Below are 27,601 nucleotides of genomic sequence, written 5' to 3' on the forward strand. Positions count from 1 at the left end.
TTAAGTAGGGAAACGGTGTGTTTATTAGAGTTACAGAAGCATGGGTAACTGAAAGTTTTAAGCTTGGAATTCCCCGAATAATTTGTAGACAATTCAGCTGGCTGGGAATTTTCTTTTCCTCAGCAGTTATTATTGCTTATGTGTCGTTGGACAGGAGTCTTACCAATTTTATAAATTTAGGAGCTTTCTGAGTCTTCTAAGTTTCCTTACTTTCTAAGACTTAAGCATCTCACCTCCTTTCAATAGGGAATGTTTCCATGCTGACAAAATAGTTCACAACACTCCATCCTTTCCTCCAGATTTTTCCATTCTTCTCTGACTACCTTCCATGATGCTCCCCAAATCTTGGAGGGGTGAAATAGACATCTGATTGTTTCTTCTCCATCTGTGGCATACCATAAGCATACTTTACCACTTTATCAGTCATCTATTCTTAGGAGCTTAAATAGTTATGAGTCTTTGCAATACATCACAAATTTTTTTTTAAAAAAAAGGCCTTTTGCTCCATGACACCCAGAGTTATAGTAGCCCTGATCTATCGTTGTAAATAAAAGATTTAGAAATCAGTTTGACAGGTACACTGCCTCCATTTGACCACTGTGAAACCAAAAACTAACAAAAACAAACAAACCAAACAAAATGAAACAGCAGCTGATTCCCCACTAGGACTTATGACCTCCCCAGCCATCACCATTTGAAGTAACTTACAGTTAACTGTCAGATGTGTAATGTCAAATGGACCATAAGTCAAATTAGAAAGCACTTTGTTGAACTTGTACCATTAATGCTACTACTGTACCCATGTGTATGTATTGCCTAGCATATTACTATATCAGGCAGGGTTCATCGATGATCAGGACATTAGCTGACAATATTCTACTGGTGTCCTGAATGACAACCAACAACACACACATTCACTATGTTCTGTTACTCTAGAGAATCAAAAACTAATACAGCACCCAAGAGCATTCTTTCTTACTCACACATAGTACTTTCATATAAATCCATTAACTTCTGATTTCACTGTTCTTCCAAGTGCTTTCAAAATCTACTCAATGGTTATCAATACACAATGAAACCTTTTAGAGATGGTGGACAGAATCTCTAGAGGTCCAGGGTTATCAATTCCAAGTAGTACCAGTTGGTCTTGAATGGCTAAGCAGATATTGTAAAAGAAACTTTAGTTAGGCCTAATACAGTATGACATGATGCCTTCATTTTTATCAGTTGCTTCAACAGAAGAGCAATGCTGTGTATAGGGACATGAATGACACTATCTCACTTTGGCCTGTATAACCTACTGTCACCTTTCAGGAACCATGAGCTCCGTATTCTGTAATGTTGTTGCTGCTAGGAGACCATTGCACATCTCTACATCCCAAATGGTTTCTGGGTTTCCAGCCCGTCATAATCTGCTTGTGTCATGCCTAAGGCAGAGTACGTCTTTTGTCAACCATACTTGCCACTGGAAATCTTGGTTCTTTGGGGTCAGAACTGCACCTTTTACCTGTCCATTGGTCACAAGTGGCTGCTGAAAGGGCCCTAGGTTGGAGTTAACAATCTTCATCTTCAATATGCTTTCTTTCAGGGGAAAATGAATACTATGTATTTGGGTAGGACAACATCTCACCCTTTAGATAACATTAATCTTTACTTTTAACTAGAAGAATTTATCATTTATGTGTTCTATAAATTATTGCCCTGGCTTTACAGGCTTCCTGAAACTCACTAGCATAGCATCTAGCTTCCTGCTATTTTTTCCCCTTAGTAACTTCAGCTATATACAAATCCTGCTATATTTGCTTTCAAGTGACAGGGATAAACTACATTTTTTGTTTTGCCATTTTTCATCCTCTCTTGATTTCATCTGTAGACAAAATTATATTAATCAAACATATTCATATGTTCCAGATCATCTTCTACCTCATAAAGATCCTGTCTCACCATGATGATCAGCAAACTCACTAAACCCCATACCAATCCAGGCATACACCCCACTTCTCAATGCCAAAATTCCCAGTAATGCTTGCCCTTCCCTTGCTGTCTTGAAGTCCCTAGTATTTGTGAGGAGCTCATCCAGTAATAACCAAGTATTTCCCATAGATATATGAAACAGTCTATGGCCTTATTTTCCTGTATTGTTTCAAGAAACATAACCTTTGTCTCAAGGACAGATAAGGAGATATATGGCTAAGACACCCAAACTGAACTCATCCACCACTATGTTCAATAGCCTTATGATCCAGCTTGTGAGAGACTATCCTATTACTTGTATGAAAGTCTTCTCATTTAAAGAAGTGAGAGAATATTCTCTAGTTAACATGGTTTCTTTAACTGGGTATGCTGAAGTGTGAATTTTCCTTCCTTGTGTAGTAAAGAACATACTTCAGAACAGTAATCTATCACTTCTACTTCATTCTCTTTCTGTTTACAATTCTCCCCACTAGCTCTAAGATGCTGAAATTCAAGAAAGGCTGCATTAGCACAGATCCAATGTGGACTCTCTTGCATCCTTCCTACTATAAGAAATGCAAGCCAACATCTCCACCAAATGATTTCCCGTTTTCTATTTGTTCTAACTGACACATAACTGATTTGATTAACAGATTTTTGTGAGTCACACTGTAAAGTTTTGATACATGTATACATAGTATAATATGGAATCACTGTAAGGATCATAGATATTATCTCTATGAAGATTTCTTTGTGGCGAGAACATATGAAAAATAAAAATACTACTGTTTGTTGTATTAAACAATAGAAAATAAGTAAGTCCCACAGAAAATCGTAAGAATGTAAAAGAAGTGCTTTTTTTTTCTTTTTTTTTTTTGAGTGGCCACTTGAGTGCATGGGTTTAAAGTACAATCAATCTGAACACTGTGCTAATTATTGTAGCAATGTTCACATGTACAGGGCAAACAAAAATACACATGATTAGGTTGCTGCAAAATCAGGATTATTCACGATTACAACAATGGCAAGAAGGAATAGAGGATCATTTGCAAAGAAAGAAAAGTAAAGGCAGCTCTATTCCTTTTTGAAATGGGAGCAGCACTAGCCCTAGCTTACGAGGCTGTAAACTGAAAGTAAAGCTTTCCTGGTACTCAAGAAGAACCCAATCAACAATTGTCCTTGTTGCTGTCATGTTGCCCTGGCTCACAAATACCGATGGCAGACAATAAAGGAAGTTAAGTAGGTGGAAGGTGATGAATAATGAGAATGCAGTGGGCTGATGGATGCGATGTTTCAGTGAGAACAAACACAATTATACTGAGAACTTGAGTAAATAAGTCCAAGCTAAACAAGAATAGAAGGCTCTTACAGAAGCTGATGGGTCAATCATGTGGGAGGAAAGGGCAACATGACCCAATAGCAACATGTTTTAGATGAGCAAGTTGTTTGCATAAAGCAAATGTTATTCTTTCATAGTTATGAACTTATAACAAGGAGGAAGTTCAGTTTTTTCCTGGGGAACCTGCTGCGAGAGGGAGGAGAAACAATGATTTCATTCCAAATGAATCGATTTCCTTGCAGGGCAGCTTAATTTTCCATAAAAACATAGACGGGAAGGTGGGCAATTGGTGAAGAGTATTTGAATTTAAAGACAATCAATGATTATAGATTTGAGATTCGGATGGTCAGCGTGGTAGAATATAAAATGACAGCATGTTTCCTCCTTTCTTTTGAGACTAAATTTGAGTTGCAGAGAGATACTAGAGTGTGGGGCAAGGATGATCAAAGGCACACAGTACTTTGGCTACCATACATGGCAATGTGTCAAAGACACTTTTTTGAACTGTAGATAAGTCTCATGCTCATCTCTACATGATACTGTTGGGAGTCTAGGAAATCATGCATGGGTAAAGGTCACTAGTGTTTTACTCAAGCCTGCCTTGTGCTCTTTATATTTTCTTACTTCATGGCTTTTTATTTTGTGTGCATTTGTGGACAATTTTCTTGAACAGAGTACTTAATTCCCCCAAACAAACAAAGAAACAAATAAAAATGCTTTCTTTATAATCTTTTCATGTTGTACTAAATCATAGTTGCTCAGAGAGAATTAATGCTCATTAACATTTTTGAAATTGATTCATTAAGTGTTTATAAAAAACTAGCCTTTTAATTTACGTAAATATGTATGTATTCACATATATACAATAATCCACCATTTAACCACAATAAAACAATATATCTTCAAAAATGTGAGGTAACAAAAAGCACCCATTAAATGAGAAATGAGTGGTTTTTTTATGTTTTCTATATAGTTACAGACTTTGCTCCTTTTGAGTTTTTACACAGAGAATTTTGATTTCATTTAAATTTTTTTAAAAATTTTTTGATGCAATGCAATTTGATTATATTCTTTCCCTTCCATGAAGTCTTTCTAGATCCTCCCACCATGTATGTTCTTTCTTCTCTCATTAAAAAGAAGACAAAACAAAATAAAACCTAAAAGACAAAAACTCATCAATCATTACAAAAGAGCACAAAAAACAAATTGTTGATGGACTGCTCTTGAGAATGAGGTCTATGCCGAATCATGCCCAGAGTGTGAGCAATACTATTTCATGGAGAGTGAGCTCTTCAGTACCTAAAGGGTTCTCATCCATCCTTTCAGTGCCAAAGATACTGCCAACAGTTTTGTACAGATACCATTGCCACTAGGTTCTCAACAAATCATACGCATTGTTGAATTTGGAAAGAAATGAAAAGGCAATAGAATGTGTAAAGAATGGAAACATCTGCTCTGTCACTGGGTTGTGCTTCATACCAGATTCTGAGCTTATTTATGGGGATGATGATTTTGCTTAAGTCTTAGAAACATTTTGTCTAGACTTTAGTCCCTGGATAATTCTAATTTAAATTGTTGGAATTGTCTCTTCCACTTCATTTGCCCAAACAAATAAGAATTTGGTAAGTATAGCAAATAAATTGGCAAACATAAGTAAAAATTTTATCTAAAAAATATTCCTTTAAAGGAGATATCAGTTACATTTCAGAGTAGGGGGTTTCCTCAGATATCTCCTCAAAGAAGACAAACAATAGGAAGCATGTGTGACTACATTGTCAAAATGATCTAGATGATTTTTCATCTGCTTTTGTGTTCTCTTTTTTGTTGATACCAAAGTCTTCCAAATGCCATGTAATTTTTCCCTCCTTCAAGATAGCATGAATAAGATAGCCAACAAACATAACAATTATCTGCGCTTTAAAAAAATGCATTATTTTCTCTCTCATTAAAATACAAACAGGCATCTAGAAATAATAATAATATAAAATAATAGTAAACAAACTAGAATATGACAAAACAAACAAACAAAAGCCAGAAGAAAAAGAGCCAAAGAAACACATGTAGATGCAGACACACACATTCCCACACACAGGAATACAAACACAAAACGAGAAACTGTAATACATATGCAAAAGACCTATAAGTGTACAACAAACAAACAAAAAAACCCTGACAAAGTATTAGGAGACAAGCATCTGCAAAGACACTGTGCAGTTTGTTTTGTGTTTGCCATGTACTGTTGTGCATGGGACCTGCCCTTAAGAGTGGTTGGTATACCCCATGAGATGCCATTGGGGAAAATTAATTTTTCATTTGAGGATGATGATCAATTGGATATAGCTTTTGGTTTAGTGATGGGGGCTCATGTCCACTTCCACTCTCACTGTTGGGACCCCATCTGGCTTAGACCTGTGCTGGCTCTGTGCATGATTCAGTCTCTGTTGAATTCATGTGTGTTGGTCCTGCAGTGCTTACAAAGCCTTGTTTCCTTGGTGTCCTCCATGCCCTCGGGCTGCTTTTCTGAAGGGTTCTCTGAACCCTGAGGGGAAGAATTTCATGGAGATATCCCATTTATGACTCAGTGTTCCATGGTCTTTTCACATTGTTTAGTTGTGGATCTCTGTATTTATTCTAACTTACTGCAGGAGAAAGTGGAGAGGAGGAGTTGGGGGAAGAGAAACCATCACCAGAATATATTGTAGGAAAATACATTTTTAATAAAAATATAAAATGTATTATCATTAATTTTTAAGTAAAATATAATTGCATACCTTTCTCTCTTCTCCCTCTGGACCTTCCTATGTCTGCTCCCATGTTCCCCTTCACTTGATCTCATATCAATGGCCTCTTTTTTCTGTTATTAATATTGTTAAATATATACATATAGATAAATGCACAAATATATAAATACAACCTGCTGTGTCTGTTTAGCATGGCTTGGATGTAAATGATTCTAGGGTTTTTACTCTGTATTGGATAACCAATCAGGGAGCTCATTCCTAGGAAATAATAATTATCCTCTTCTCAACATTCATTAGTTGTTTGTTGTTCTTTGTCTTGCCTTGGAACCCAGTAAGATTTTCCCCTTCCAAGTTAACATCAGCAGTACTGCTTTGCTTACAAATTTTTAATTAAATATTCTATTATTCTTTGTGCATATATTATGTATGATGTGATGGATCATTTATGTTTCTGTTGCTAACATGCAGTGAACAAAGATTGTTAAGTATTGGACACTATATATTTAAAAAGCAAAAAAAAAAAAATCAAACCAGATCCCTTGTGACTGACCACTTGATATATAACTAAGGTCCATGGAACCCCGGGCCTTCCCTGCGACTGCTTCAGCTATTTGTTCTAGCATCTGAATTCCTTTGAGACCCCCCCCTCCAACCTACAAAATTAGAATATTCCTTATGAGCACAGATGTGAGAATTCTCAGTAAAATACTTGCAAACCAAATTGAAGAACACACCACAAGCGTTATCCAGCATGATTGAGCTGACTTCATCACAGAGATTCAGGTATAGTTTAGCATATCAATAAACATAAACAATCAGACGAAAAGACAAAAACTATATGATCATCTCTTTAGAAGCAGAAATAACCTTTGACAAAAGTCTAACATCCCTTCATAATAAAAAGCCCTGGATAGACTAGGGATACAATGGATACAATTCACCATAATAAAAACAATTACAGTCAGCTCACAGCCAACATCATTCTTTTTTAAATTTTTTAATTTTTATTATTAACAAATTTTCTATTCAATTTTACATACCAACCACAGATTCCCCTCTCCTCCCTCCTCCTACCCCCCAGCCTTCTTCAACAACCTATCCTCCATTTCTACCTCCTCCAAGGCAGTCTCCCACAGGGAGTCAACAGAGGACCAACATCATTCTTAAAGGACAGGAACAATAAGTATTTATGCTACAATTAGCAACAAGACAAAGATGTCCACTCTTTCCATATCTACTCAATAAAGCATTTGAAGACATAGATAGAGCAATTAAACACTAGAAGAGATCAGGGGTATGAATGGAAGAAGTCAGCATATCTTTACTTTCAGATTATATTGTTTTATTCATAAAATACTCTAAACACACCACCAGTAGACTTGGACAGCTGATAAAAAGACTATAACAATGTTTCAGGATATAAAATTAACAGTAGCCTTTCTGTATGATTCAATCATTACTAAGAAAGAACTCAAGGAAATAGCACCTTCCATAATAGCCTCCATAAAATACCTTTGGATAATTCTAATCATGTAAGTAAAAGATGTGTACAATAAAGAGTTTAAGACACTGAAGAATACAAGAGAAGATAGAAGGACACACCACACTCATCGGTAAGTTCGAGTAACACTGGGTATCCTACCAAGAGCAATCTATAGATTCAGTGCAAATCCATCAACATTTCAACAAAATTCTTTACAGACACTGAAAAAAAAAAAACCTTTAACTTCATATGGAAAAACACACATGAAAATAGAATAGGTAAAATTATTGTTAATTAAAAAAATAACTGCTAGAATTATTACCATCCTAGATTTTCAGGTGGGTTGCAGAAATACAGTAATAAAAATAGTATGGTAGTTGCATTAAAAGAGGCACATTGATCAGTGAAATAGAATTGAAGACCCGGGCAAAATTCCACATATCTAAGATATCTAATGTCAGCTGATTTTTGAAATAGCCAAAATTAGACATTAGAGAAAAGACAGCATCTTCAACAAATGATGCCAATCAAACTGAATGGCTTCATGTAGAAGAATGAAAATAGATCCATACTTACTACCCTGAACAAAACTCAACTCCAAATGGATCAAAGACTTTGGCATAAGACAAGATACTTTGAACCTGATAGATATAAAGTAGATATAAATAGGCTTGAACTCACTGGTACAGCGACAAGACTTTCTGAATAGGGTATGGATAGCACAGGCACTAAGAACAATTAGTAAACAGGACTTCATGGATCCAAAAACCTTTTGTACAGCAAAGGACACCATCAGGTGAGTAAAGTGGATGCTTATAAAACAATAAAAATTGTTTGCAAGTTATACATCAGAAAGAGGATTAATATTTAGAATATACAAAGAACTAAAAACAAAATCTGAATGTCAAGGGGAAACAACCCAATTAAAAAATAGGGAATAGAACTAAACAGAGTTCTCAAAAGGAGAAGCATGTATGCCCGAGAAACAATTTTTTAAAACAATCAACATCCTTAGCCATCAGAAAAAATGAAAATCAAAACTACTTTGTGATTTCATCTTACAGTAGTCAGAATGACTAAGGAAATAAAACTATGCTGGTGAGGACATGGTGAAGGGGAAGAATTATTCATTGCTGTTGTGAGGGCACCCTGGAATAGCTAATATGAAAATGGGTGTAGAGGTTTTCAAAGAGCTGAAAATAGGTCCACCATAAGATCCAGCTATATACCTTTGGGCATTTACACAAAGGAATATATACTTTTCTACAGAAGTACTTGGTCATCCATGTTCATTGCAGCACTATTCATAATAGCCAGAAATTTGAAACAGCTTGGATGTCTATCAACTGAGTAAATGTATAATAAAAATGTGAAACAATTAAACAACTGGTGTATTATTCAGCTATTAAGAGAAATGAAATAATGAAAATTTCATATAAGCAAATAGAGCTAAAACAGCCATCCTGAGTGAAGTAACCCAGAGACCAAAACAGCTATTGCATATAGGTGGAAGTTAACTTTGAAGTTTTAGATAAATGTGTATCAGTCTGTATAACCACAGAAAGATGTTAGGTAGAAAGATGAAAAGGACCAGGGGATAATTGTGGGATGACTCACCTCTAACAGATTGAGGGCCAGCTGGCCCAAACAAGTAAAAAAGATACTTTCTGAGAGCCAACTTGGGTCTGCCTAAGGGCCTTAGCAACAGCCACTGAAACATGATCTGGAGATGACTTGGACCAATGAAAGGCAGCCATGTCACACCAACCAATGTATGTTCATCAGATCTCCCCCCAGGATGGGTTGGAGGTTATATAAGGCTTTCCTCTTCCTGAATAAACTGAGCTTGTTGTTTTGACATTCTTCCAGAGTCTGTGTCATTGACTCTGCACCTACTTAGTGTTCTCCTCCAAAGGGAACAACAGTACAGGATCCTGCTACAGATAATGTTATCAAGAGATAAATGAGAAACTAGAACAGAGGGATTAAATGGAGAGGGTTATAGAAGGAAAGAGTAAAGGAGGGAGTATGGGGAGGGACCACTAACACTAAAGACTGTTTGAAAAGCCATATAAAAACCTAATACTGTGTGAACTTCCTAAATATACATACATATATTAGTGGAATTTAAATGGACTCACACAATAGGGAAAACAATGCCTTACCTAGACATTTTATGCCACCACATAAAATTTTCTGTTACCAGGAATGGCTTGTATTTTGGTGAATCATTGGCCAAAAAGTCTGATGGACACAGGCTATTAGTAACCCTCTACAAACCCATGGTAAGTTGCTGTTGCAGAAGACACTACATACTTACCTTGCTGTACATGCAAAAGTTGAGCTCATGTCCAAATAGAAGCTTCACCCCTATTTACTTGTATTCATGGTCCTGGTAGGTACAATGCACATGCTGCTGGAGGAGAAAAGTCATCATAAACACTACCAGCTACAAAGCCTGCAGCCAACAAGACTGATGTACCTTGAAGATATACACAGATGCTCTGGGAATAATCAACCACTTTTTGATTGGACACAAGACCCACTCCATGATCTGGAGCCCATACCTGATTTGGTAAAGAGGCAAAGAACCTAAGACTAGATAGGCCTAAGGGCAAACCTACTACTATTATTCTGCTAAAGCAACATAGCAATGAAATGATTCCTAGTGACCTCTGGCTATATTCATGGATCAGAGCATCATTTTCCCTTCATTGAAGCCACTCCTTCTTTCAGTAGCTGGTATTTAGCACAGCATCCCACATTTGGACAATATGCAGAGAATGAGACTACAAAGCACTCAGGTCTACATGGGGTGTCTTTGTCAAATCCCTTCTTGAAAGCTCAAGCATCTACCATGACAGCATGCCCAAGACCTATACAAGCTCTAACCAGACAAAATCCCAGCATAGAGGAGATGTGGACACAAAGCCCTATTGCTAACCAAGAAACTATTTTCAATATATACTCTTTAGGGACAGGAAAATTTTTTTAGCCAATAGTGTCACCAGTATATCAACCACATTCCAGTTCAGGCCCTGTGCAAGGGAGTAGTTGACCAACACAAAATACATTCCATGTTTTTTGGTGAGCTTTTGTTTTGGTTTGTTTTGGTTTTGACATTTTTTAAAAACTTTTTTATTGATTCTTTATGGCTTTTACATGATGCATCTAGATTCCATTCATTTCTCTGGTCCTTCATAATCACTCTCTGCCTTTGTAAACTTGCCCTCAAAATATAGTAAAATTTAAGAGAAAAGAAAAACAAAAAAAAATTAAGAAAAAGAAAATCTTATAGTGGGAGCTGCAGTGTGAAGATTATACCACTTAGGTGTTCACTGCAATGAGCCTGTAGTCTGGTTCAAGGCCTCTGGTTTCTGCTACATTATCAATGTTGGACCCTCACAAGGACTCCTCTTGGATACTCTATTGTTGCCCTGTGTCATGGAGATCCTGCAGTTTCGGATCTGCCGGACCAGGCCCTTCATGTGTTCCAGCAGATCATAGATGAAGTGGATGTTGGGGCAGACCAACTCATAGCCCTGGTTTAGGTCTGAGTGGCTATAGGGTGGATCAGCCCACCAGCTCTTGCTCATCCTCACCACCAGGGTGAGGTCTCCAGCACTGCCCTTGCAAGTTCACCCTATGAAGCAATCAGCAAGGGATGGGGCCAGTTCTTCTACTTTCAACACCTCAGGGCCAGCTCACAAGCACCTACACCACCATGGCAAGCTCTATTGCTTTGCCCAGGTGAGGTGCAGGGCCTACTTTCTCAATTGCTGTGGCTGATGAGGGGAAGGGTTAGCTTTTCCTGCTCTCATGACCTCAGGACCAGCTCTCCTACCTACCATAGGCATCAAGGGGTAGGTTGGGGAGGGCATCATTTCCTTACCCACACTACCACATGGCAGACAAGGGGGACAGGACTAGCTCTCCCACTCTCATGCCCTTAGGGTTAGCTTACTGGTACCCTCATGAACAGGATCAGCTCTATTGTGCTACCCAGGCGAGATGCAGGACCTGCTTTCCTGAGTGCTGCAGCTGGTGAGGAGCAGGCCCAGTTCTTCCTTGTGTTGCAGACAGTGATGTTGGGGGGCAACTCTGTGCAGCCCTATTCTCTTGACCACCAGTGGTAATAGGAGCCATGGATGTCAATGCAGACAGCAGCTACAGAAGGTCCACAGACCCAGACTTCACAGTGGCCCCTGGTAGCAAGTAGGCTACCCACTTCAGCCTGCTCCAAACTACCTTTACCTCTTCAGGTCTGCCTCCCTACAGGACATGAACCATTCTGTCTGTCTGTCTGTCTCCCATACCCCACAATATATTTGCTCACCATGATAGTGCCCAACTGCGTGGTGCTACATGGCTCCTGGTTGGCCCATGTTTTCTTCTGGCTGCCCAGAGCAGGCTGCCCTGGGCAGGCATGTGATTTTCCTTCTGCTCAGTCATAATGGCCAGTTTGTTTTGATTTTCATTTGGGGAAGGATAAGGAGAGAGTGTAGAGGAGGTAGAGTGAGCATGAGAGGTAGGTAGGTAGATGATAGATAGATGATAGATAAATGATAGTGAAATTGGATGGATAGGTTGAAGAGTCTGAGGAAAACAAAGAATGTGATCACAAAGTACTGAGTGAAAATAATTTTTTAAATAAAATCATTTTTAATGTTTAAAATTGGAAGAAAATGTTCAAATTAAAGAATGCTGTTTTAAAAACATTGTTTAAACCCAGATTGTCAACAAAGTGGTATTTTAAGCAAAACTGTAGTAAATATTCTCTGAACACTTCAAATTATAAACAGTCACTTAACAAAATAAATAAACTATGTAACTTCATCTCTTTCCAGCCTTGTAAAATTATCATACTGAAGAATACTTGAGGTGGCAATAAGCCACATAGTTCATATTCTGAATAACCCACACCTTATTCTATGGTAGAAAGGATAAGAAAAACATGTTTCCTCTACTGTCATTCAGTCAATTTTCTTGCATTTCAGGGCTTAAAATCTGCATTAAAAGCTTAATAAAAATGTCTATAACTGAGTGATGATTTTGGTGAATTTGAGTTAAAGGTACCATGATGAAGTAGTGTGAACATTTGATTTTCTACTCGGTGACTATTTAAATAGATTTTTAACTGCTGAATAGCTTTGAAAAAAACTGAGATTCTTCATTTTCAAGAACAAAGTGCTCTTTCCCCACTTTAGCAGATGCTCACACAATTGAAAAGCAAAGCCATCCAGATGAGCATTTAGCAGCAGAGGGAATTATTTTGTAATTATTGCAGACTTGCTATTTATTAAAATATGCAATTATATTTGAGAATGACTTTTTGAAAGCACTGCTGACATTATTATGGATGAGACTAAAGGGGAAAGAACTTTGGGAGATTGAAAACGAAATTGCTCATCAACTTTCTTTCTAGAATGTGCTTACATGCAGAGCAACCTTCCTCAACTCCGTCTCTCTTTGCCAGGGATTATAGTACCCATTTTACAGTGAGAAGAACTGTGGATAGAACAGATGCAGTCACTTTTCCAAAGCCACACAGTCCGCAGAGCTGGTGCCCTCAGTGACGTTCTGACTCCCAATAACCTTGTTTCATTATCATCAAACCTATCTCCAGTCTACGTACACTACCCATAAAGACACCTTGTTACAACACCTGCAGCCCTAGAGAATCCTCTGAAGTAAAGTGTACAGATGACAGTTCCATCACCTAAGTGGTAGATATATGCAAGGCTAGTGGTACGTTTCGTGTGTTACCAAGCTGTTCTTCGGTTCTGCAAACAAGAATGTAAGCACTGCTCCGCACCAGAGAAAGAAGGTCTGCCTTATGTCAACCTGTCTTTCCTTACACTTTCTGCTTGACAGTATTTACTGGAAAATGACCTTTTCCAGGAATATAACATGCCTTTCTTGGTGATAAGAAATTCAACATTTACCCTGGTTGTTTCACTCATCATTTCAAGGAAAGTTACAACATTGGCCTAGGTCCACAAGATCTGGGTCTCCTCAGGTATTTTCAATAATTAATAATAATAACAATAATTAAAATAACAACAAAATAAAAACAATAAGAAGCAAATGACAAAAAAATCCCATGCCCAATAAAAACAAAATACCATAAAGTTTCTGAATTGTTCTTGTATCCATTCACTTTTCTAAGTATATATTTAAAATTTGCTATATTTAAAAAAGACACAAAGACATTGAGAGGACTGTGGACTTAGGTCAGGTGGTGAGGTGCTTGCCTCGCATGCACAAAGCCCAAATTTGATCCTCAATGTGGTAGAAAACTGAGTGTCATAGCACTGTATATCTTGGGCCACATAGCTGGTCTAGGGGCAGCCTTGGATGCATAGAACCCTGACTCAATTAATGAATGGATGAACGAATGAATGAATGGATTAGTAGGACACAGTTTTTGCTCTCAATAAAACTCCACATCTTCCATACAGGCTGTCCCCACCAAAGTGATGGAGCAGCCACTGTGGGCAATTATTTATGTCTCATCTGGTCTGGCTGGTGCCATATGATACCAAGCAGGGGTCTATTTCCTGTTATGGGTTTTTTAGCCTGCAGGGAGTGTAACTACTAAACTTAAATGCTGGAAACAGGTAGAAGGTTTTTCGTTCCAAGTGGCCTCAGACTCACCCCCTGGGCTCGCAAGCCAGGTGTCTATAAACTTCTCATGAAAATTCAAAGACTTCAAGTGGAAATATTCCTAAGGTCACATATAGAAACATTAACCTTTGCCTCTACCCTTTGAAATATCTCTCTTACTCATAAATAAATGATGATTGGTTTATTGTTAAATTTTTAAGGTTCTTAAGAAACAGGAGCATATGCCTTTTGATTCTGCTGTATTCTGGGTACTTGTCAAAAGTACCTGGAACAGTGGTGGTTAATATCTGGGGTACAAATGACTGAATGAAATTACTATAAAGGTATTAATATACAGTAATTTCTCTCTGTTGTAGTTTTTCTTTTGGTGCTTCAGTTCTATGTTTGGAACATGGTTGGAAATCATAAATGGAAAAGTCAGCCAGGTGTAATGGGACATTCCTTTAATCCCCAAACTTGGAAGGCTGAAAGTCTCTATGATTTTGAGGACAGCCTGTTTTTACGTGGTGAGTTCAAGGAGAGACAGAGCTACAAAGTGAGACACTGTCTCAAAAAATAAAAATCAATAAATCAATCAATAAGAAAAAAATTGGAAAACTCTGGAATGCTCCTCAGGGGAAAGTATTTCACGACTTCTTATGGGATTTATAGTCTTAGAAATAATCAGGAATGTATCCATTTTCAAATACTGGCAGCCATTGCCAATAATTTTGACAGGATATTTCTTCAACCTATTAACCTGTGTAGAATCACAATGACCAGGACTTACCTTAAAAATTGTGGTTATATGTTATGGTTTTGAAATCTTAATAGTTGAAATGAGAAGTGCTTTTGGTGTGTCTATCCTTCTGCATACTGTATTATTAGTTATGGTGATTTATTACAGAGAGTATATGCTTTTCCACTTGGAGTTCTCCTCCTCAGACATTTGAAAAGGGAAAGTTAACTTTCAACTTTTAATCTTTCAATTCATTTATACAGCATAAGAAAATTAAAGTTTCACACACAAACAGTGGAGTCTTGAAAAGAATCCCCAATGTAAAGTGGGGCTACATTAGTAGAGGAAGATATAGTAATAGCTACTGATTGCCCTCTGAAAACTGTCACTGTGGGTAGAATGAACCTCTTCTAAGTTTGTCTTGATAAACATGTCATCATTTTCAAATCTATATGCCAAGCTTGTATTATTTTAACAGTTCATTTTATTTATCCCTAAAGGTAAATTTGGAAGTAGGTATTAGCACCTGGTACTATGAATACTGTGACTCCAACAATATTAACTGATTTCTCTCAAGTTAAAGATATATTTGGTGCACAGGGTCCCTGCCTTCTGATTGATACATTCAGAATTCAGGATTTTAACATGAAGATTCTCAGCACTTTGGTTTCTGTACCTTTACAGCCCTGAGTATCCAGTGCTTAACCCATTGATTCTGGAAGCACTCAATTATCTGGCACTCCAAAAGATAAAATACATTTCCTGGGGACAGGGCTCATACAAGTGGCTTTACAAAGTCTTGGAACAGAAGTTATATTCATCTGTATAGCATTTGTTAAAGCAGCTTTGGGTGGAAGATGAGGGTCCAGAGAGAAAATGGGAAGATTAATAGTTCAAATGACTTATTTTGGCATTTTAATTAGTAACAAAATACTCTGGTTTCTTGGATATCATCCTTGCCACAATCTGACAACTAAGGGTTCTCATTATTTTATAACCCTTGGATAACACCTATTTAGTGACATTTTATAAGACTACCTTAGAAAATTCTGTATATAAAATCTGCCAAGAACCTTCAACAGGCTCAATAAATATGGGAACAAATACTAGCCTTAGATAAAAGAACTAAATTTGAGCTGCTTCCCTACAAAAAGAAATCACAACTTATATCCAATGAAGTTCACTGTCTGTAACATAAATGAAATATATTAGTACTCCCAGGGAAATATAACTGATCTACAAAATGATTCATAGACTATAACTTAGACTTATCCAAACAGGAAAATCTGACTCATTCTCAGGAAAACAATACTTTCCAGGTATCAACCCTGAAAGATCCCAGATGTTTTACTGAGTACACAAAGAGAGTTTTAAATGATGTTACAACAGTGCTCAATCAGAGAAACTTGGATCTCTTCACAATGAAAGGAAAAGCCAGGAATCTGTGCATCAGGCAAGAAGCTATAAAAGAAAACTAATTAAAAATTTTTGAACTTAATGATATTATAGACAAACCCCAGTAACAATTATTGCGTGGGTAATTAGATGAAAATCCCATAGACACAATGGTTTGTAAATAGAATAAGTAAACACAAAAAGTAAAAATATTCTGAAGAAAATTGAATATTCATGGACTTGAAAAAATTATTTCACAGAGGCTACAGAGGGCAATCACAATGCATAAAAGAGAGCCACCTAAACGGCTACTGAGTTTCCAGCAGAAATTAAACTATAGGATTCAGAAGAGAAAAGTGTCAAATACAGTTTCACGATAAGGTTTTGGGTCAAGAAACCTATATAGCCAATGAAATATTCTTTAAAAGTTACATTAATCTTCTCAGGCTGCCATAACAATATACCTCACATTGGATGCAATGAACGATAGACATTTACTTTTCATGGATATGGAAGCTAGACTTTCAAGATCAATAGTTGGGTAGTGTTTGTCAGGGCGCTCAGCTGGGACTACAGGCAGTTGCCTCCTCATTGTGTTCTGACATGGCCTCATTTCCTGCAGGTACTTGATGATGACTCTTGTTTTAAGGATACTAACCTCATTATACTAAGAACCTACATTTACAACCACATTTCACATGATTTACTTCCCTTCTCAAAACACAGCCACATGAGGAGTCAAGAAAGCAACACCTATATTTGTGGGGGGCATAAAGGCTCAGCCATAAAATTAATGAAGACAGTGCAAAGTGTCCTTTCGTAATAGTTATGTGGAAAATTTATCACCAGCAGATTGACACTGTAAGAAATGCGTTCAGAATTTGTTGAAAAGGGCATAGCACATCAGGAAAGTGAGTTCTATATTCTTCAGGAAGACTAAAGTATATCAAATATAGCAAGTATCTGACAAAACACAGTTATTTTTTTCTTTTATCTTCCTTTAAGGGGAGGTGCCAAAAGCAAAAAATAAAAATTATGTGCATAAATGAAATGCACAAGGTAATTATAACATGAAGAATGTGGCCATGTAAGTGGGGTCATGTGTTTTTGTGGTCCCTATATTTTGTTTGCCTGCTGAAAAAAATCAAGGGTACTTTGTAGAAAAATTAGAAATATATTAACATGTGCAATGATTAGCTTTCTCTATGAGCAAAGTGTCCAAAATTGACCTTAACTCATCTCTGTTATTCCAGTTTGTGATAAGTTCAGCATCGTCTTCCATCTGTAATATTTTATATCTTTTTTCCCCAAGAAGAAATATATCCATTCATGTGACCAGAAGTCTTTTGCCTGATTATTCTCAGATATACTTATTAGTTGTTCTAATCCTTCAAGGTGGTAGTACCTTTCATCATCCCACCCACATCTGCTGACATCTTCCTGTGTGCCTGACTTTGCTCTACATTCTAAAATCAGCTTTACGGCCAATATGAAAATTAACATCTCTTGCCTCTTTGAACTTACTATCAAAATCTAAGCCTTCCCTAAATCTTCAGACATATAATACCTTTAACATGCTTTTTCTTTCATATATATATATATATATATATATATATATATATATATATATTATTTTCATTATATCCACATCTCACTTTCCTTTTCCAACTTCATGGACATTTGAGTGTGTGTATATGTGTGTGTGTGTGTGTGTGTGTGTGTGTGTGTGTGTGTGTGTGTACTACTGAGTCCACTTAGTGTTTCCCACATGCATATGGGTGTTATATTACTCATTATAGGATCTAACATGTTAATCTAACAACAGCTCAACCACTAAGAAAAATTCACTTTCCCTTGCGAATAAAGCTGTTGATTGCCTGTTGCTTACCAGTTAGGTGTGGGGTCATGCGAGCCTACCTCATTCTCGCTGAAATACAGACTCATAGGTTGGAAACTGAGAGGGTACTAGGATAAAAACTGCTGAAGCTGCTGGCCGACTTCATGGTAGTACTGTTGTGTCCTCTACACATTAGACGAGAAATATTTTGATCTATTTTTTTTTCTCCTACACATATAACTTTATAGCCCAAACAAAAGTAACAGAGTTTTTCTGCCTCTGGTTCACAACTAATTTTAAACCAAACTGAAAACAACCCAAGCAACAAAACTTCAATTAATGAAGATGTTTAACAAAACAAGTTGATTTAACAGACCTGCCCCTCTACCCTTACAATGACCACATACATAGAAGGCACTGTTGTAGGCACTGAAAATCCAACTAAAAGCAAAACTGACATAACCTGTGCCCCATGAAATGTTAAAATAAATGTAGTGTAGCTAAAGTTTTCCTGTGTCCCACCTGGCCCATGGTCAGAACAAATCTCTCTCACCCGCCAGTCCTGCAGCCACTTGGACACAAGTAAACACACAGAGGCTTATATTATTTACGAACTGTGTGGCCATTAGCTCAAGCTTATTACCAACTAGCTCTTATACTTAACCCATAATTCTTATTTATGATTAGCCACGTAGCTTGTTACGTTTTCTCAGTTCTGCCTTCACATCTTGCTTCCTCTGTGTCTGGCTGGTGACTCCTGACTCAGCCTTCCTGTTCCCAGCATTCTCCTTGTCTGCTCATTCCACCTATACTTCCTGCCTGGCTACTGGCCAATCAGCATTTTATTTATCAAACAATCAGAGCAATACATTCACAGCATACAGAGCAGCATCACTCATCAATGTAGTAAACAAGAAAATAAATAAAAAGCCTTACTATGTATTATAAAGTACTTGGAGGTAATGCCACATGCTATCTTCCTAGAAAACATCAAATGGGCTCTCTGCCAAGTCAGGTAGTTCCAAAAGTCATTTATGTGAAACTTACTGTAGAACAGACATGGCTTTCGTTACTATACATGAATATTTGACCTAGTACGTGACTTATGTGAGGGATCCATTTAAGTCAATATTTGGGGGGAAAAGGATTTCCAGTTTAAGAGATGGCAGGGAAGAACTGGGTGTGTTTGAGAAACTGGAGGCTCATGGCAAGGCAGGATCACACCAGACTTTGTGGGAGAGCAGTGGGAATCAGAGAAAGGGTCTGTAAGTGATGAGCTCCTGATAGGGTAGGCAATGCCAAGTGGTCGGTCTTGAAACACACACATGTAAGCACCTCTGGTAGGACTCAGCAGGCTGTATGTGTATGTTGAATTGTTTGTGTGTGTATGGAACAACAATGGTTAAAGAAAAGAGGGGCATTGAACTTGGGAGGGAAGGTGGTCAGACCTCTTGTAGGTGAGAGAAGGAGGGAGAATGATGTAATGATATTGTAGTAGTAAAACATACAATTTGCCTAGACAGTCACTTTAAAACTGAGTCTGGACACATGGAGAGAATGGACTAAAGGAAACAGGAGGTCAAGGGCAGTGGCTAGTGCAGGAACTACTGCTCTTATCCAAAGAGTTGATAATGTTTCTTGGAACAGAGTGTATATGGGGGAGTTTCAGACTGACTGATGCCCATTCTTCCTCTGAGCATCACAGGAGTGCTGCTTATTGCCGTCCTTGTACTATAAACCCACATTCCCATTTTAGACTCCTTGGTAGTGCAGAATAAATCTCCCTCATCTCTGTTTTTCACCTGGGTTCTCAGTGTTTTATCATCATATTTTATTTTGTATGTAGCAAGTAGCTAATGATTATTTGCAAAAAAAAAATAATAAAGTTACAGTGTTCTCTGTGCACAGTCCTACTTTTATCTGTGGGTGTACACAGTATATTTGGATATAATTTCATAAAAAAATAGTTGTGCTTCAAGATTTAGATTGTATAATTTTTTTAAAAAGAAAAACTTGGCTTGATATGTCTTTTCTCTTGTAGTACTGCCAAGGGTGCAGTTTATATCTCCTTTGAGCTAAATCAGTGAAAACAAAGCTTAAAGCATTTTTTTTTAACAGGGAGAATATACTTCTAACCATCTCATAACAAAAAAAAATAACTGATCCTATTAACTTTACTCTTTAAAGTGGGGTGGGTCTGGGGAAGAAATGACAGAGATCGAATGTAAAAATGAAAACAAAAACAAAACAACTTGATTCATCCAAGGTCCCAATCTTTCCATTGCAACAAAGTTCTTGGAATATGATAAAACAAGAAGAAATGGAAACCGCCATCAGAATTCCTTTTTCTTTTGAGAGAAAGCTTCTGCAGTTTGACACCAAAGTCCTCAAAGTGACATAAATCTTTTTGGGTTTTGAAAAGAAAAAAACATTTCAGGAAAACATTGCCTGAGGAAGAAGACTTATGAATATGTCTAATACATCCTTGGCAAGAAAACCCTGCATAACATATTGAGGGAAGAGAAAGAGGAGAACAGCAGAGGTCACAGCTAATCCTCTCTATCTAGCACATGTTTCTTCTTTACTGATCATAACTTCTGGTCACATTTCCTACCCACCTGTCAGTAAGCCTATCATCAGTGCAGTAAGGTTACTTTATTCTGTATGATAAATATTAGTTCACTGTGTGTACGTACATCACTTCCAAATTACATAAACCTCATCCCATTGCAATACACTCACATTTAATTTTATTCGAAAAGTGGAGCTTCGGCAAGCATGCAATTCACAGGAAATATTCATGAGATACCTAACCCTCTGAAGAGCACTCCAGAAAAAGACACACCATAAGGATGTGAGCTAACTCTTGGCTGAAGGGAACAGGCAGGAAGGAAATATTTATTAGATGCTGGTGTGAAGAAATTTGGCCAGCAGCAGCTGAAACCAACTCCACAGGGGGAGTTAAATTGTTTTATTACAGTTTTGCTTCCATCGCCCATCAAAATCCTTTGCTCGCACCCATGGACACTGACCATGGTTCTTTGAGGGTAGCAACTTCCTGTAAAGTTAGTTATACCAAAATGACTTTCCTCCTTACTTTTCAGACATTGATTACCAAACCTCTTTTGGCTAGGTGGGCATTCTTTTTCATATTCAGTCTCAGAGCACGGTTTCTCTCCATGTGTGGACCTGCTAAAGCTTTTGATGTTATTTGCAATGTCTGTTGCACTCACATAATTGCTAAGTTTAAGTGACACTTCTCTCATCCAAATTTAGTAATGGACATTTGATATATTTTGTTGAGTAAATCAATAAGATGAGTTATGGCTTGGACTCTTAGCAAGATAGATACATAAACTGATAATAAATGATAGCTAGACAGATGATTGATAATAGATATAAACAGATAGTTTATAGAGACACATCTCCTCCAGAAGTTAATTTTTTTATTGTGACTTTCATTATTATTTTGACTTTTGTTCTCTCTCTCTCTGCATGTATGTGTGTGCAAGGCTATGTGTGTGTATGTGTGTGAGTGTGATGCATTGTTGTAGGTAAGCATATGTCTTAGCACATGTATGGAGGTCAGAGGACAACTTTCTGGAGTGTCTTCGTTCCTTCCACCTTTATGTGGGTTCTGAAGATGAACTCACATTGTCAGGCTTCTAAGAAACGTGGCTTTGGCCTCTGAATCATTTCAGCGGCCACCAGAAGTTCTCTTAATTCTTTTTCTATCTTATAGTTAACCACAAAGAGAACTTCTACAATAAGTTGAGGCAGGACTTATTGATTGGGTTAGACATAGAAAGCTTGGAGGTGCAAGTCAGACTGTGCAAAATCCAAAACCTTTGTTCTAGTGGAGCACCATGTTAAAAGTCTTTTAAACATGTATTTACTTGTTTGTTCACTTATTTATGTGAATGGGAGGGTGCATGCCCTGATGTGCATGGCTGTCAGAGGACTTGGAGAAGTTATTTCTCTGTTTTCTGCCATGCGAGTTGCTGGGATAAGACTGAGGCTGTCAGGCTTGGTAGCAAGTACTGAGCTATCTGCTGTCTTGCTGACCCTGAAATACCATGTTAAAAGTACAGAAAAGATGGTTCTCTCTCTACCTGAATGCTGCGAGGAAATCCTTCATATGGATTTGTGAAAGGACTTTAGTAAATCAGAGAGAGGCAAAAACCGACAATACTCGGCTTATAAGCTTGATGGGTGATTGTGATGCTCAGAAGACCAGGATGATGGTAGGGTGGGGAATTTAAGATGATTTTAGACATAAAGGGAGATTCTGTGGGAAATTGGCCTGTAGGATTCCCTTATTATATTAGGCAAAAACTGTATAAATTTTGTCCTTGTCATAAGACTTTGTGGGTAGCCCAAACTCAAAGGTGATATTGCAGTTTGCTTGGTAAAGGAATTTCAGTAATAGAAGCTTTCACGCACTAACACACATATTATGGACTGCACTTAACAGACTTACCATGATAAATTGTAGAAAAAGAAAGAAGACCAGAAATTAAATGCCTGATTTTTGGTTAAAGAGGAGTGTTTAAAGATGCAGCCTAGTAGGTATCAGTTGCTAAAGACAAAGGATTTGTCCTATGATCAACAAGAAATATTCTTGGAGGGTGTCTTAACTAGGGATTTTATTGCTGTGAAGAGAGACGATTGACCATGGCAACTCTTATAACGGAAAAAATTTAATTTAGGCTGGCTTAAAGTTCAGAGGTTTAGTCCATTATCATCATGGCAAGAAACATGGTGGCATGCAGGCCGACATGGTGGTGGAGAAAGAGCTGAGAGTTCTACATCTTGATCCACAGGCAGCAGCAGGAGACTGTGTACCACACTGGACCTAGCTGGAGCATATAAGACCTAAAAATCTGCCTCTACAGTGACACAATTTCTCCAAAGATGTCACATCTAATCCACACATTTACTATTGTGCCGCTCCCTATGGACCTATGGGGGACATTTTCTTTCAAACCACCATGCAGTGTATTTTAATAATTGACAAGGATATCATGAACTCAAAAATTTAGAAATTCTAATTTGCAAATTTGTTTCAAGGACAACCCTCTCCAGTGACAGCTACAGTTTTCTAAAAAGAGAGTTCTGGGTGTCTTTTTTCCTTTAAGATAGCACACACTGCTAAGGTTCTCAGGTAAACTGCAGTCATAGTGTCAGGAGACTCTGACACATTGCAGAGTGTGGAAGACCTTGGCATTATTTTAAGTGATTTAGCAGGCATGCAAAATAAAAAAAAAAATTGGATCATGGAAACTTCTACTGAGAGTTTAAAGGTGTTTGTGGGAATTTAGGCATTGTACTTACCACAGTGTTGCAGTGCTAACACCAAACCCTAAAAACAGATTATGTGGAGCTATGATAGTTGTGGTGGTTTGCTTAGGTATGACTCCTATAGACTCGTGTGTTTGAATGCCTGGTCCATAGGGAGTGGCGTTCTAGGAAGTACAGCCTTGTTGGAATAAGTGTGGTCTTGTTGAATGAGGTGCATCACTGAGGCAGGACTTTGAGGTTTCAGAAGCTTAAGCAACACCTAGTGTCTCAGTTTTTTTTCTGCAACTTATAGATTAAGATATAGAACTCTCAGCTCCTTCTTCAGCACCATTTTTGCGTGCACACTGTCATGCTTCCTGCTATGACCATATTGGACTAAACCTCTGAACTGTAAGTCAACCCCAATTTAATGTTTTCCTTTCTAGGAGTTGCCAAGGTCATGTTGTCCCTTCATGGCAATAAGACAGAAGTGAAGCTCAAGGTATAGTCAACATTCCAAGAAGACAAAGATGGCAGAAAAGTAGAAGGCTTGGCTGGAGAAGCTGCAGACAGCATGCAAAGGCAAGAGTTACCTGATCCTCTGGGAGCCCACATCCCACCACTCTGGTCCCCAGATGCTTGATAATGATGCAAAGACTTCATCAGTCTCTCCTCTTAGCCCCAACATGGTATTACTGGGAAGTTCTTCAGTCATTAGTGTTTATTAATGAAGACAGTGGGAAATGAACTCCTAGAAGAAACACCAAGGTGAAGAAACACAGCAAGAATTTCTACAAATTACATAGTATCATACGTTATAAGGCAATATTCAAAACCCCATAAGTAATGTTTGTGAAAATATCAAGTATATATGTCTTAAGATGTATGTGAAAAATTAAATCCTTTTTATGAACTATATTTATGTTAAGATTCCAATATTACTGATTATTTTGTATAATAACTGTTTCTTAGGTTACTTAAGAAGAAGAAGCATGCTTTCAAAGAATGTCTTGGATATCAACAAACCCTGTGAGTTAGAAAGATGCAGCACTTATACCACAGGAAATAGAAACACAGGGAGAATATCTAATTTGTCCATGTTTTTAAACCTAATAGTCAGTGAAATATAAAAGAAATACCACTTGAAAGAAATAATTAAATTTATCACCATTGTTATTATTACTATTATCATTATTACTACTACTACTATTACTATTACTGTTATCAGCAGCAGTAGTACTAGGTATTGAACCTAGGGTTTCACAAACTCACACCATACTAGGCACATAATTATATCAGCCTACAAAGAAAGACTTTTAAGATCAACTATATTTGATCATTCCTTCATGTAAACATACAAAAGCATCACATTATACCCCACAAGCACATTAATTATTATTTATTAATTAATATTGGAATGTTAATAAGCTGGTTCAGGGATACAGTGAGATAGGAGGAAAAATCTTCTATTATCTCATGACACAGTAAAATGACTATGGATGTCAACAAGTAATGACTGTTTTAATGTGACTAGCCAAGAAGATATTTTTAATTTTTAAATAAAGCTGGCAAATTTTTGTAATTACACTTTATATACATGTATTAAAATTTTGCCCAGACGCCATAGATATGTATAATTGCTATATATAACTTAGATATAAAAAGTAAAAATAAAAAAATGACATGTGCAAATAAGAAATTCACAAGTCTTACAGGTGCCTATAGGACAGCAATAAGATAATGCTTCAATATAGTCTAAATGCAAAGGTATCTTAAAATTTGTTCAAGAAGTCATTTACTGGAAGATTACAGTTCAATAATAAACTATATATTAGTATATTTTGTGAAACAACACGTTACGTAAAGCAGTCCTCTAAATGTAATTGAGGATGTTCTTGGATCCCAAATGGTGTGCTTTTAATAGGTGTGTTAAATATACTGTTTCTCTGCCTTTCTTTCCTAGCGTGCAAAGGAAATGCTGGAAATGTTTGTGGATATTAATTTAAAAATTAAAAGAGAAATAGCATCTAGAATAGATTGATAGCCAGGCTCCTGATTCAATGTAAGTGATCAAGTATGGCTAGAGCATAGAATCGTGATGATCATGGACAGGAAAGAGTTTTATCAAATAAATAAGTAAAGAAAACTGTCAATATAATTGTGACAGGTGATTTTGACGTAGTATGCCATTAACTGGAGACAAAAGTTCTCTCAGGTTTAAAGATACAAATGCTCATTTTGTCTACTTTTAGTGAGGAATTGTTATGTAGAAGCTGAGGAGATAAAGTGGGTAAGAGCTTTTACTATGCAAATGAGTACCTCTGGGTATGACTGCACATGCCTGTAACTACAGCATCAGCAGATGGTGATAGAAGGATCTTGAGAGTTCACTGGAGAGTCAGCCTTACTGAAATAGTAGGCTTCCAGTCCTGTGAGAGACAGTGTCTCAAGAGAAAAATCTGGAGAACAACAGAGGAGTATATCCAATGTTTTCGAGTTTACATGTATGTGCATCAGTGCATACAGCATACACAGCACACACACACACACACACACACACACACACACACACACACACACCAAGTCTATAGTATTATTGTCAAAATATACTATTAGAAGAAATGTAATTTTATTGTTTTGTTAAGCATCACACCATAAATAGAGACCTCTAGGACCTCATGGGGGAAGAAAAATCATCCTGAGGAATAATGAGAGCATCTCTAGCATACTTATTACATTAAAAAAGATAACTTAATTTCCATAGCTATTAAAATAATTAATTGTAAAGGTTATATTAGAAAAAAAATAAAGTCAAGTATTTCTTTGCTTTTTCTGCATTATTATTAATACAATTTAGTTCATGAAAAGAAAAACACCAGCTGGGTATTTCTTTAATCCCAGCACTTGGGAGGCAGAGGCAGGTGGGTCTCTGTGAGTTGAGACCAGCCTAGTCTACAAGGTGAGTTCCAGAACAGCTAGGGCTACACAGAGAAACCCTGTCTCAGAGAAAGAAAAACACCATTGTCTTGAGGATTATGGGTAGATAGCTGAAATTAGAAATAGTATAATAATATTATTTCCTATTAGCGGGCAGTGTTCTTAGATAAGGTCTCATACCCAATGCTGGTCTGGAACTCACCATGTAGTGGACAGTGGTCTTAAATTACTAGTCCTCCTATCTCCACTTTTTGAGTACTAGGATTATAAGGCTAGATCATCACACTCAGCAATTTTTGATGATGTTTGCCAGTGACCACTCTAGTATTTGTGTCAGTAATGTTTAACTGCTTTACCTGCTCATATTAGAAGATGTTCTCATCTAGGAGGCTATATCATGGAGATTAGTCTATTTCAACAAGGAAAGTAATGATTTCTTAATGGGGAGGGGCTTCCAACTGGAAAGGAGAAGGGAATCCAAAACAAATGGAGAAAGAGAGGAGTAAAAGACAAAGGACAAATAGAATCAAAGTTATTTGATAAAGACTCAAGGAATCATATTATTTTATATTTACCTAAAACTATACACTGTTGTGGGATAATCTTTTTAATACACTGTGAAGATATGTCTTTGCCAAGGCACCTTCTGATTGGCTTAATAAAAAGCTGAATGGTTAATAGCTAGGTAGGAGAGGACAGGCAGGTTTTATGGGAAAAGAGAGGAAAAGGAAATATCTAGGTGCATGGATTTTGCCAGCAGACTCAGAGCAAGTCGAATGTGCTGTACTGAGGAAAGAAAACCAAGCCATATAACAGAATATAGATTAATAGGAACAGGTTAATGTAAGTTATAAGAGCTAGTTGGAAACAAGCCTAAGCTAAAGGCCAAGGTTTCATACTTAATAAGATGTCTCCGTGTCATTATCTGGTTGCTGACAGTCCCAAAGAAAGTTCAACAGAAGCCCAATTACAATGCACAATACATACAAGTGTATACACACACACACACACACACACACACACACACACACACACACACACACCTTAAGGGAAGCTAAAACACTTGGGCTGAGAGTGATCTACACAAGAATCGCAAACTAATAAAAACCCCAGTACCAAGCAGGAGAAACCTTCTTTAAAGTGGTTGCTTAGGGTAATCCAAGTGACTATCAAAACAATATACATCATTGATGAAGCCTTTCATTGCCTCTCAGGGTTGAGCATTGGCCCCTATTCCTAAAGGCGCTGCTCACTTAGGACACAAGTCTGCTGATTTGAGATTAATCTGACC

The 27,601-nt window shown here is 37.3% G+C and overlaps 1 long non-coding RNA gene across 1 annotated transcript; it reads right to left on the bottom strand.

The window, feature by feature from the left end:
- LOC131895262 (uncharacterized) lies at nt 1-25,828 on the bottom strand. Its single transcript, XR_009375136.1, has 3 exons — nt 25,693-25,828; nt 23,967-24,124; nt 1-385 (listed from the first exon to the last, which is right to left on the bottom strand). It is a non-coding gene; the product is annotated as an uncharacterized LOC131895262 (long non-coding RNA).
- Between the last annotated feature and the right edge of the window lie 1,773 nt (nt 25,829-27,601).

This window comes from Peromyscus eremicus, chromosome 18 (assembly GCF_949786415.1).
Source record: "Peromyscus eremicus chromosome 18, PerEre_H2_v1, whole genome shotgun sequence".
Lineage (NCBI taxonomy): Eukaryota > Metazoa > Chordata > Mammalia > Rodentia > Cricetidae > Peromyscus > Peromyscus eremicus.